This window comes from Thunnus albacares, chromosome 15 (genome assembly GCF_914725855.1).
Source record: "Thunnus albacares chromosome 15, fThuAlb1.1, whole genome shotgun sequence".
Classification (NCBI taxonomy): Eukaryota; Metazoa; Chordata; class Actinopteri; order Scombriformes; family Scombridae; genus Thunnus; species Thunnus albacares.
In genome coordinates, this window is record NC_058120.1 from 24,430,404 (window position 1) to 24,443,285 (window position 12,882).

A 12,882-nucleotide genomic window follows, 5' to 3' on the forward strand; every position below is an offset into this window, starting at 1 on the left:
GGAAAAAGACAGAATAACAAGAGGAAAAAGAAAATGATAGAGAGGAGGGGGGGAGAGCATGAACAAAAACCCAGAGCTCAGTAATGAACTCCAGTAATGTTCCCTTTGGAGATATTTCAGAGTAGAAACAAAGAGGAAGTACTTTTTCCACCACAGGGATGTCTACCTCAACAAGCAGACCTTGCCGTGACAATTTTCTGTCCCAAATCCCTTGAAGCAGAAAAGCTTTTACAGCATCAAAGAAAACAAACGCAGGTTTTTGTCATTAGCATCATTCAGAGATCAAAGGTAAAAAAGGTCTACACAGGTAACCACAGACATAAACCGTGTTGCTATCAGAGCCTCTCCTCATTGATGTTATTGTTCAGAAGTGGAGTAGCGATTAGCAATTTGTTGTTGATGTTGCAACCCTGTTTTACATGAAAATTGACTGCTTTCATGTCGCCCCCCCCCTCTCCTCCCATCATCAACAGAGCTCAAGATGGAGAGTGACGGCTGCTGACATCAAGTTGCTCCTATAGGTGGCAAGACTGACAGTTACTACGACAACATGTGGATAGAAACCACTTGACTCGCAAACCAGCTTGTGACTGTCTTCATGGCTCAGACAGCAGATCAGTTTCACGTCTTTAACGGTTATAATTTCCCTGTGTGAATATAACGTATTAGATTTGTGACGAGCTGCAGGAAGCATCTTCATCATTGTTTTATCTGTTTGGTTCAGGCATCATGCAAAGGGATAAATGACTGCCTTTAGTAAAAGGGCAGACTCCTGCCTGCAAAATAGCAAATAATTAATGTCAGGTTTTTTTATAGTGTGTGTGGGAGGGGGTGCGGATGTAGATGTAGGCTTTTCTGTTTGTTCTTCTGTTTTTTTTTTTTTTTAATTGAGATAAATTATTAACATAAAAACACATGACACAAGACAGTACAAATGGGCAAAGCAACAGAACCAGACAGTAACCCAAACAAAATAACAACATGAACATAATAATAGAATTTTGGCTTGATACTAGATGTGTGTGTGTGTGTGTGTGTGTGTGTGTTAGTGTGGGTAGGTGTTGAGTGTGTTTGTGTGTAAGGATATAGAGGCGACAGAGCAGAAGGGACAAAACAGAAGAGAGAGAAAAAGGAAAGAAAAAAAAAAGAAAGCTGCAGTGCTGTCGGGTACATCTCTGGTTGGGTCTCAGGGACGAAGAGGCACCAGGGTTTTTTCTTCTTTAATCATAACAAGCTAAGATATATGCAACTGACCACCTGGTACTAGCAGGTACTATAAGGAATATAGGATCTTTGAATATTACTGCAATCACCTGCTTTTTAATTATTTACTTTTATTCTCTCTTTTATGCAGATGAACGGTAGCTCTATGCTGCTGCCTGCTGGGCTTTCCTGCTGTCTGCTGTCATGACTCATCATGGTTCAGACAGTGATCGTTTATTAAGTTAAAGCTGATTTATTTTTAATCCAGAGTGATTTATAGTAACAACAGCCAGTGGTGGAAAAGTACATTTACTCTAGTACTGTCATTTTCCTTGAAACAGAGACAAAGAAAAGAAAAACTAAACTAGGCATGTTAAATAAGTTACATTTATCTTCACACGGTATACATATTTTAAAAATATATAGCTACATCATTTATATACTGCAGACACATATATTTAACTTCCTTGTTCTAACAGAACAGAACATTTTAAATTCATTACTTGTGCTGGAGAATGCTCATATTGTGTTATAAATACTTTCAGTTAAGTAAAGGATCTGAACACTTCCTCTGCTGTGGACAACAACAACTAGTTGAAGTGATGCTACGTTCAAATGAAGTACCAACATTGCCAGCAGAGGTGAAAAGTTACAAAGTACTATTACACAAGTGTTACGCAGTATCTAAGTACAGTTTTGAGGTGTTGGTACTTTGCCTCAGTGTTTTCATTTTGTGAGGCTTTAAAGTTTCACTGCACTAAATATCTGATTTAATTGTTATATTTTTTACTCCACATTATCTGACCACTGTACTAGCTTTGATTTACAGTAAATGGCCAGAAGTATGTGGACATTCAGGCACTTTTGATCTGTCTTTCATGGTTTGGGCTAGGCCTTTCGAATGCTTCATGTAGTGATATTTTGTATATATATTTTAAACATGTTCTTCCAACTTTATTTAACTTTATTCAGTCTATATTTCTATTAACATCAATAATCCCCATTTCAGTGCTTTGCATGTCTGTGTTTCTGTGTTGCATGTTTAATAATTAGTACCTGACAATGTAGTTTAATGTCTTGTATGATATATTTTTCATTAATATTAATATTCTCTTTTTATTAGTCCTCTGCACGCTTATAAATTATCTCAATAACTTTGTCTTTTTTGATCTTATATTCTTTTTTAAGTGTGACTTTGACACATCTGTCCAGGGACTACAGCTCAAAGATAGCCTCTTGGCAAACTCTGGTGCATTTACAGCTATGCTTACTAATGTGTACTGTCTTTGTAATAATGAACCCATGAGTAAAAATAAATAAGATTGTGTTTCACCCTCTAATGTTTCAACATGATTGTGCCCCCGTGCACAAAGCCAGCTTCATAAAGAGATGGTTTTCCCGGAACTCGACTTGTCTGCACAGAGACATGATTTCAACCTCATTCAACACCTCCGGGATGAACTGAAACACTGACTGTGTGTGAGGACTCATCATCCAACACCAGCGTTTGACTTGATGAATGCTCTGCAGGCAGCAAATCCCTGCAGCCAGGTTCAAAAAACCTCGGAAGAGAAGAGGCTGTTAGAGATTCAATAATCACATATACGTTTAATAATCAAGTGTCCAAATACTTTTCACCATGTAATGACAGATAGGAATGAGTAAAAAAGTTCAAATTCTGCTGGAAGGACAATTAAATATGAGACTTGTAAGGATGTTAATAAAGGACTTTGTTTTAGTTTCACGGTTGTGGATCCAGACAGTCTGCAGTCAGACGATTTCTGGGTTTCAAGTAAATAATGATGACAAATGTTTGATCTGAAGAAATACTGACAGAAGAGTGCCATCATGTGACAGAGGGAGGAAAATCCAAACATTCACCCTGACATGTCACTGACCATTTTTACTTTTACTACTTTAATTTTACTAGTGCTTTATTTGAATTTAATATTTGGCTAAACACACAAGAATCAGGTATTTTATGTTGTTTAATATAACTATAAACTCAGTTTGCTTCTTCATATACCCATAATATAATAGTTTGGATTAGTGATTTTAGCGTCAAATTAAAGTGTTCCCACTTTTATAATGCAGACTTCTAGATTGCCTTAATCTTTGTATGTGTTTTATATTTTAAGAAAACAGCATTTCTTTATCTCCTGAAACTGTTGGTACCCTGATATCGACAGAAGATGGCAGCAGATGATAGTTTATATAAATAATCCCAAACGCCTTTCAACCTTTCAGCCACTAGATGGAGTGTTTGACACATCAGTGGTCAAAGCAGTTGATGGTTGGAGTGAATCTGAATCAGTAAGAATCTTTTGTTGGGTTGAGAATCTGTTTGTCTCTGATAAAACAAACAAACACTTCTGAACACTACAGGGAGGGACTACAGGAAATTAATGCAACCAGCATGAATGAAAAGCTCATTAAACTCAAATGATGGACCAGTTTTACGATGAATATAATACTAACCAATATGTGCTGTAGTAAACGCCAAACATGCTTTATTTAAATGATCACATTAAGTAGGAAAACACCCTCTTAAAAGACTTATATTTGTCCTCTACTGATGCATGAATAAATGTAAGTTTGGCCATTAACAAATGATTTAACAGTGAATATAAAACAGTCACTTCCATTAGCAGGAGTAGGTTTGAAATCCATCAGAAATCGCTCAAAAGTACCTTTATTTTTACCTTCATTTGTCTTTTATCTTAATACAACAAGGCGGGGAAGATGGTTTTATTTATACAGCACATTTCCTTACATATGAACTCAATGTGCTTTGCATTAAAAATACATGCAGCAACATGTACAGAGCAATATAATAAATGAAAATACAAGAAAATGCAACAACAAAAAAGTCAAGAAAAAAAACCAGAAGACAAAAACAGTCAAAGACAGTAAGAAGGCATGTCTGCCTTCAACAACAACAACAACAAAAAAGTTGTCTTTTGAGGGACAAACATGTGGAAGGTAAACTTTTATAACCACTGTTGAATTGTTTCTGCACAGCATGAAATTCTGCTCATAGAGACTTCAAACATACATAAGATAAACTGTCAGTGAGCATCTGCAGCACTTTTATATTTGTCGAGGTTGTGTTATATTGTATTGAATCAGAAAGAAGAAAAAACACATTACAGCATGTCTTGGAAGTTATCAGCAGCTGTGTTAACTTTACAGATTTCATGGTAAGTGGACCTAAAGTATAAGTCTGGTAATATTCTATATTCTGCAAGTATTGTCTGTGTATTGAAAACCTGCTTATTCCTTTGTGCTTTAGAGCCTCACTGTCATCCAAAAACTATTAAAAACACATAAATGAACCACTGACATGTTCCTCCATTACCATGATGACACACTGTTCTGCTGCTGGAAATGCTCAGGAAACCAAATCCACAGGTAAAAATTGTCCCCAACAAAATACACATTTACTCCAGTTTGAGTAATGTTTGCTAAAAACTACAGTTCCCAGCGGAGAGTCATTTTTTTTATTATAAGTTCTTCACTGAGGAGTGCAGGATTTCCTTCTTCACTGATATTATATTATGGTTAAGAAACAGCTCAACATATTACAGATGAAAAAATGGAAGTATAATTCCAAAACACCTCCTTTTATATTTATTTTTCAAACCCCCACATCCCCTCCACCCACCCTAACAGTTGCTGGGACATTGTTGACAGTCATATACACAGCATACAAACGCTCCCTGTCAATAGAGTAATGACAACACAAGACAAAACAAACAAACAAAGACAGAAAGAGAAAGACAGAAAGATAAGACTGGTTTTAAGACCTTTGGTGAGTTTAAAGTATCAGTCTGGTGATTTTCTATATTTTTCTTATTGTCAACAAATCTCATGTTTGTAGTATTATGTGTGTATCCAAAGCGTGAAACATCGTATTCCTCTGTGCCGTAGACCTCTGTTGTTGTCCAAAAACTATTAAAAAGACATTGTTGAAGCACACCGCTGCACCTGCTGACATGATCCTTCACCACGAAGACTATGATTATGGTAGTTGATTTCAAAACCGCTCTATGACTTTGTATTGAAGCTCTTTGAGAAATGTAGCACAAAGTCAAGAGGTTGTGATATGCAGCACATTCTGTGAATGCTCAGTGACGTCTGCTGCACAAAGAACCTCTCTCCTCAGGCTGAAAATCTTATCACTGTTGTTAGTCTTTGGAGCCGTTTCTAAACAAACTAACGTGACCAAACTGTTTGTGGTGAAGGAACATGTCACCCAGTGCAGCGCTGTGGCGGGGGAATAAGAGGAATAAGATGTGTCAGGTTTTGGATACACACACAATACTTTTTAGCAGATCAGTTCGTTGTTGGTTTGGCTCCAAACATGAGATTTGTTTACATTAAGAAAAAATGTAGAAAATCTCCAGTCATATCTTCTAATGTATGTTATAAAAAGTTGCCATTTCCCGAATAAATTCTCAGAGCTGCCGTCACCCAAAGGCTAAAATATCTAAGAGTTTGGGAGTGATTGGGTTCCAAATATCACAGTTAAAAGAAAAGTACCTATGTTTTCATTCTGAAATATTTTGGATTTCTCAAAATATTCATGCCAAAAACTATATAACATTCAGCATTAATAATAAAATATGTGTCTTAAATTGCATAAGGAAGCATGACATCCATCTGTACCTGTCCTCTACCTCTGGATATATTCCAGACTTGGAGAAGGGAACCTGGTACAGGATCTTGAACTGTATGAGTCCAAGTCAGGCACATAAAGAGCTTGTATGGGTCCTATAAACAGCCCCTTAAAACATCTGTTTCTAAAGATTTACATGTCAGTGGGAGCTGATGGGCTCAGGACTGAGAGACTTAGACAGAAAGTATTAAGAGATTAAATAAACAATGTTGAAAATAACAAAAATATTGAATCCTGCCAGTCTTATTCTTATCTGTGTGTGTCATAGATCGTTTATTTGTGCAGGGAGTGTGAAATTACAATAAAACGTAATGAAATAATCATTGTAATTGATGTAATTGACAGTGTAATTTTGGTACAAATGGACCTGGGAGGACTTATAATCCTTCTTTTCTACATATTGATCTTTAGCCTTTTACCAGGCTGATTAAAATTAGTTCAAATGTATCTTTCATGATGTTTTATGAAATTGGTGAAAGAAAAAACCTGCAGCTGTTACTGGGGAGCTGTGTGTTTGCATGCATGTTAGAAATAACATGAACACACCTCACACACATCAAGGTTGCACACACAAACACACACACGCCGTCAAACTGATTAAAGTTAGAAGTTTTAATGCACACAATAAGCAACAAAATGTTTTTGGTTTTTGGACCTGTGCTGAGGAGAGAAAAAAAAAAAAGCTGTTTTTATTTAATCTAGATGACTTGTATGTTCTCGCCTTTATGCACACAAGGCCCCGCTAATCTTGTTCTCCATCGGCCCCTGTGCATAATGAAAAGGGGCTTATCATGATGCTGGCCTCAGGGTGACGTCGACTTTCTCCATTTCCGCCGCGAATAAGGTGAATGCCACTTAAACCACGTGACCGGCGGAAATCTCCCAGGACCCATAGGTGCCATCGCTGGCTGGAATGGGAACAATAACTCAGAGAGAATAAAATGAAGAGTTCAATTGGGAAGCGATTAAAATAAATAGAAGCTTTGACTAGATAAGACACATACCATTTCCTCATCTATTTAACATTCATTGAATTGAATAATCCGGTCTTATTATCGTAAATAGTCTGCATATTTACCCTGAATATGCTAATTTATGTTTGCTGCAAGCGCTCTGCGACTTAATAATTTTTTCATCAATATATGCATATCTCTGGCTTTCTCTTATAGCTATTTCTAAAGAGGAGTGGAGAGAGAGAGAGGCCGGGAGACCTAGAGAAAGAGATGAACACAGTTATATAGTGCTCATTGTTTCTGTAACTTTTCTATTCAGTTTTTTTTTTGCACTTTGCCCAGGGCCAACCCAGTTACATTTCAATCAAAAGATTCATTGTAAAGTCATTATCCCAAACTAGGCCCCGATAATTGGCTGTCATTTTGCATAGTGGTGGCACTCTGGCTTTAGGGCAAATGACTGTGGTCTTATCTTTCACTTTTAAGGAAAAATAATGGACAATTTATCATTAATCTGCTCTGGGAAATAATAACCAGTTAAATGTCATTCCCTGTGTCGTGCCTTACAAATAAAATTGTGTCGCTCTGGGCCTGAGCTGATCACTGACTGACCTATCCTCTTCACCGCCAAGGTACAGGAGAAGTTTAACGCAGGCAGCAGGGTGAAAGCCTGTTGGACCACAAAGCATTAACATAAGTCCTCTGCACTGCGTAAATATACATGTAATATGAGTTATAATAACATGTTTTTGTTGTTTGCCTAGGTTACTTTCTCCTGCAGCTGTTTAGGTAGATTTTCTATCTTTAATCTTTAATAAACAAAAGCTCCACAAAAGCTACAAAACTGACCTTGTGGTGATGTGTTGTTTTCTACTGTTTGTTGTCAAGGTCAAGAGTGAACACTGAAACTCAGGAAAATGAACAAGAAGTCCTTAAAGTGCTCAGGAAAAAAAATTACAATTTGAACATATAGACTTCCATGAATTGGGAAAACTCCATCTGCTAATGAAGACCATGTGATGATTGAAAAGTAAGCAAAACTGCTGCTAAATGGACCTTGTAGTAAACCCTTTTTTATCAAACAATTTCTACACAGTATTAAATTTTACTTGAATAGACTTTAAGCTTGATTGAGTCACAAAATCTGTCACAATGAACATCATGTCCACTTTTATTTTTGTCAGTCACACATATTGTCGTTGTGTAATCAGCCTGCGTCTGTAAAACCAATCTGCACTAACATCTGTATTACCGCCTTATAATAATATAACAAAAAAGAAAGTCATTGTTCACTATGAAAGTAGTGAAACTATGAATCAACTTGGATACTTCCAAGTCTCTCTGAGTTGAGTTTCACACAACAAAAGGAAAACAAAAGCCTTCCTGGAAAACTGGGAAAAAAACATTTGTGATCCAACAATCTTTTGTCTGACTGGAAAGAAAAACTTTCAATGTTTGTCTTTTCTCCTGAGGTTTGCAATCAGCATCATTATGAGACCGAATCATGAGGTGATGCACAAAGTGCTGAGGTTACAACCTGGGCTAAGGCTGATGGGAAATGATGTTACGTTTGCAGGTATGTCCAATAAAACAAAGTATTGGACAAATTAAACATTTGACCCGCAAGATGAAAAATCACAGGATCAAAAAAAAGTCAGAAGGATTCATCCTCTGGAGATCACAAATGTCTGCACAAAAATTTAGTTGCAATCCATCCAACAATTACTGAGATATTTCACCAAAAAACACAAAATGTGACCCTCATGTTGACAGGAAAGGAAAAAATCATGGGATCACCAAAGTTAGTAGGATTCATCCACTAGCATGGCTAAAAACCATTTGAAGGATAATTAGTAAATGGGTTAAAACCTTCATTAATCCAGCCTCGGCTTGTATCTCATCAGTCTGTGCTGTTCATGAATCACTAGTTTGAATTGTCATTGTTAAATAATAATGAAACCAAATTATTATCTATGTTATCAGCTGCAACTGTCACTGTTTGGGTTGTTGTGTCAGGCTTCAGATTTTTCGTCTTTTGACAAAAGCAGCCGGCCTCAGTGAGTGACCCTGCTCATGATGATAGGGCCTCATCAGTAAACAATATGAGATAAATGGCAGAGTGAAAGGTTGACATCAGCAGAGGACGACACTCATTCCCATTCGTTTATCGGATTAGGCTGCTGTGAGAGGACGAGGCAGAATGACTCGTTTGGCATTCAAAGGCAACTGTGGCCCAAAGAGAGCCTGTTTGAACAGGGATCAATTATCAATCAGTCTATAGGCGAGGAGGGAAGATTACCAAAGCTATACGAGTCGTGTTGACAAATAACCTCGGAGATCCTTTCAATGAATGCACATGGACAAACGCCTTTGGCTTTGACACTGGCCACTGCTGAAATTCAGATTAGAGTCCATCTCATCAGCAGATTAGTGCTGTTTATGTCTGCTCAATCATCCTGCATCATTTCTGGACCCCGTTGTCATTTCAGCCGCATTAAAGCCCCTGACTGGATCCTGCACGGGCAATTATGTCCTTGTAAGCTCACAGGTTGCTTTCACTTTGTCAACAAATCACACTTTTAGAAATATACTGTATGTCCCCATAAAACCACTCTATGCATTTATACATGTTATAATGATGTCATAATTGCACAAATAGAAAAGGAAACAATCACAACGATCGAATGAAAATCACACAGTCGGTGCACATTCATGAACTAGACGCATAAAACAGATCATGAGAGTGAGCCAGCTTTAAATGAATGATTAAACTATTAAAAGATCATTTGCTGCAGTTGTAATTAATCCCAGATAGTCGGGGAAAACAACATATACTGCTGCAAGCTACTTAAAGTGGTATTCATATTCAGATATGCAGACATATGCTTGCAGATATTTACTTTTACATGGAAAAGTTCATGAAACGGTGCTTATATGAGCAGCAAGACTTCAGAATTACTTCTCTTAGTTCTTAGTCGTTGAAATGCTTGGTGAAGATTTTTACCCAATAATAACAGCAAGTGCAGACGAGCTGCTGCCTCTGGGTCATTAATTTTACATCTACTGTGACAACAGATGTAAAACTGCTCGGCTTTGTTGCGAAAAAGCGCAACAGATGAGGATGAATCCGACCAAATGCTGCTGTTTGCTGATGCTAATGTTACATATAAACTTCTCTCTTCAACAGCCATGAAAAGATAAGAGAGAGAAGATCATCTGACAATGGATATAAAAGGAGGATTTGACCTTGTTCTGCTTTTGTGCTTCACGACTCCCATCGATAGCAGCGGTCGGTGTGTCAGTTTGGAGGGTGGGTCAGCCGAGAGGGCAGGTTGAAGGTCATGGAGGGCCTCGGAGAGCAAACAGCGCCCTCGTAATCCTGACCTTCCTTTTCTATGTTGACCGTGACAGTTAAGAAGCGCTGTGACTCTGCGGGCACGTCTGGACGCCCTCAAAGTCGTGCGAATGGAGGACGCAGGTCGGACTCAGACAGACTATATTCGGGATATATTCATATCCCTGTATACATGATTCTAGTAGCATCCAGGTTTCTGATCATCTGTGTCCAGTTGTGTCTTGATTCCTCAACATCTCAGCCGCTCATTTCATTTCTCTACCAGCAGAGAATGTTTACATGTCACACTTTCCTGGTTTCTATCAGAGTACTTCAGGTAGCACATCCAGGTTTCTGAAACCAGGATATGATGTCAAAACTCAAAAGTCAAAGTCAAATTTATTTATAAAACACATTTAAAAACAACCCACGTCGACAAAAAGTGCTGTACAGACCAGAGCAGGTTGCTAAAATCACAAATACAAGAAACACCGACATAAACAATGAAGCACACAGCTCGTAGGCACAAATAGACAACACATGGGCACAGGGACTAATTTAAGATAATAGAAGATCGGATTTTATTGTCCCTGAAGGGAAATTTGTCTTGGGCTCAAGTGTTGCATACAGCTACATATAGAAAAATACAAGGTACACACAATATAGGTACATAATCTCCATATGTATATGACACCGAATAGACATCGATACACATGCTGTCATTTATTCAAGACATTTACTGTTTTAGGGTCCAAATCAAGCCAAAAGTCCTGATTATGGCACCACAGCTTTGATCTCTTAAAACTCATCAGTTGTGGATGTTTCTCTCTGTTTGTTTCTGAGGAATTCAAGCAAATTCACACTTTGTTTAATGCTGTAATTTCTCACTTTACGTACAGAAGAGGCTACAGCTTCTATAAGTTGTTAATGTTACAGTAACTAAAACATTACATGTGCAACATTGGAATGACAAGTACCCAGATATCACAAGACAATATCAATCATTGATCACAACCTTTTTGTGCAGCTAGTCTTTTCTAATTCAAAGCCTTACAGAATAAACAGTTTCTTCTTTGTTTCGATGCCAGGCTCTTTTTAGCAGGTTAGAAAAAAGACTTATTGCATATCCAGTATTTCTCCTACATGTGAGTTGCAGAAGAGATTTATATTTTATAAAAAAAAAGGAGATTCCTGCACACAAGAAATTCAATAAATGTGTTAAATGCAAAAGCAGTGTGCAGAAATCTCCTTTTGTACAAATTGCTAGATTACAAAAATGCCAATTAAAGTAGTGTATGTGGTAAAAGCTTTAATTATTTTTTCTCCTTTGGCCTACTTGCTGCATGTTGACTGTACTGTGACATCTTCCCTCTCATCTTCTCTCTCCATTAACTTAAAGTTTCTGTAGGTGGCGGTCTTTCTTCGCCTACTCAGCCGTGGTGACTGTCACCACTCACACTGAACACACAGCTCTTCTTAAAGATTTCCCTAACAAGCCACTGTTCATGGACATGTAAGGTCTATTACTTTATATAGACAACAAAACAATCAACTGGACAAAGACTGCAACCTTATGTCTTAAATTTATTTTGTCTTTTGTTGATCAGAAAACTGTAAAAGACATTTACACATATTAAAATGCCGCCCAAGTATTCCTTAAAATAAAGCAAACATCTAAAAGAACTGTAATGCCGTGTTTGAGAAGTGTTTCCACTGCTTTTATCTCATACATACACACTCATACTCAGTCCTGAGGAGGGTCATGATGCTTTTCTGCCCTCATGACCTGCAGGGGGTCAACAAGAGCAGCTTTACAAATCCTGACTTTATAAAAAAACACTTGGAGAAGGTCCTCACGGGAATTAACCCTACCCGGGCAACCCCAAACAGTAAATTACAGGGGGCTTACATGATTTCTGCGTTCCCTGGGGACATCAAACAGTCAGACAGACTCATCGACAGGCTCCGTTAAACTCGCCCTGCTCGCTCCACTTAGAGCTACGTCTCTCTTTTGTTCCACTGTATTAGTTCAATCCCTTAAAGACCGCAGGGAGGCTGCTCTGTCTCCATTCTCCTTCTTTTTTTTGCTCAGTTCCTTCTTGTTCTGTTCATAAAGCTGTTTTTTTTTTAAATGACATCTTCTTTGGCTTGTTGGTGACCACAGACGTGATAGAAAAAATGAAAGTTAGAGACTGTTTTACTGACAATCAAGAGTTTGACTGGTGGCTCATGTACTGTAGGTCACAAAAACACCTTTATTTTAAACAGCAAACAGTTATTTAAACTACATGTACTGCACTCGTGGGACAGTATGGATGTCTGGAATATAAAGGGCCTGCGTATGTGCAGAAATCAGAATCCAGCAGTTATTTTTAGCCATGTTAGCAGCGTGGCTGTAGGGATGGCGATGTCGGTTGGTCAGTTGGCTCCAGACTGAAATATCTTAACAACTATTGGATGGATTTTCATGACATTTTGAAGAAAAAGTTAATGTAAATGTGCTTTCAGACAATTTTGCTTCTCCAAGCTGCACAGAATATAAATCTTTCTGTATTCGGAAAGGACTTTTTGGCGTTAAATGGTGAAATCTAGACACATACGCTTTATTCTCATGATACTTTGTTTGCCTTCCTTCCAACAAAAAGTGACTATAAATCTGCTGTGACAATCTACGGAAGGTAAGAATACATTTTTGGGTTGTGATTAGGTTGTTT